The sequence below is a fragment of the Pungitius pungitius genome, chromosome 20, assembly GCF_949316345.1.
Source record: "Pungitius pungitius chromosome 20, fPunPun2.1, whole genome shotgun sequence".
Taxonomy (NCBI): domain Eukaryota; kingdom Metazoa; phylum Chordata; class Actinopteri; order Perciformes; family Gasterosteidae; genus Pungitius; species Pungitius pungitius.
The window spans coordinates 2,371,157-2,372,440 of NC_084919.1; positions in this window are offsets into that span (position 1 = coordinate 2,371,157).

The following is a 1,284-nucleotide window of genomic DNA, read 5'->3' on the forward strand; positions in this document are numbered from 1 at the left end:
ACCGGGGTGCTGTTCTACTCGCGGAGGCAAGGAGGCGACGTAGCAACACGATAAAACTAGCTATTTTTAAAAATGAAACCTGATAAGAGAATTCTCGCTTGTTTTGGGCAGCATCTAGTGGTGAGGTGGCAGATTGCAAACAGACGAAACTCGGTTCCCGTGTCTGTGGAAACGTGGTGAAATGAACCCGCTGCTTATGTAGATGTAAAAAAGGCAGAGGTAAGAGATAAAGAAAATACACTAAACTTTAACAGATGACATAGATCCCCCCCCCCCCCCCCCCCCCCCCCCCCCCACCCCCTAAATGCCACTCCTTTAGAGGAATACTTTGCCTACACAATTTTGTCACCCTGAATTCTCGGAGCACGAATTCAAGGTGAGTGAAGTATTCCTCAAAAATGCAGTGGAGCTTCTTCCTCTGCAGAAAGCCGGTTCCAGAAGACGTTCACGCAGCGATTACATCGCTTTGTTTCTCCCAAAGCTCTTATTGCATGAAATATTAAAAGCTAAAAGTCCGCAGGAGTAATACTCTGTGACGGGTTTGGCCTTTTTACACCTTTTAGTGAGAGGAACTACATTCTCTGTGTGACCTCCTTCTACCCAGAAGTCTGATGGACCTGAGGTCCATGCCTCACGAGGCTCGGATAGCGGCTCCAGGGTATAAATACTCGAGCCCCCCCAGCGGAGGGGGGGTACACACACGCATGTAGAGGGGTAATGTAAGTGCCCTGGAGGTGGGCAGCTGCAGACTAAATGGAGAAGGAGGAAAAACCAGAGTTACGGCGGTTTAGAGGCTGATGTGGAGGCGCTAAGTAACCCCCGCCCCGCCCCCCCCCCCACCCCGCCGCTCGTTAACAGCACCGCCACGGCGCCCCCCCTCCGCCCGGGTAATGGCCGACCGCACCGCAGCTGTCACGAGGCGGCTGCTTGTTAGCGGGATAAATGCTCATTTCCTGCAAAGTGTTTTGAGCGCGCGGGGGGGGGGGGGGGGGGGGGGGCGGGCCGGACGCAAACAGACAGACGGACTCGCTTCATCCTGATGGGGACCATCGGCCCGATGGCGTCTCCCCGCGTGGCAAACGTGACGGATGAATTCGGCAGCAGAGCCCTGGATGAGGAGGGTTTTTTTGATCCCGACTGCTGAGACAAACGTTACTTCTTCTTCTTCTTCTTTTTTTATTTTACTAAGAGCCTTCAGGGACTCGCCGGTTCAACGAGAAGCAGGGAGTCACACCTCCTCCTGGAGGAGGATGATGTAAAAGCATGTTTTTCAAATAAGCCATT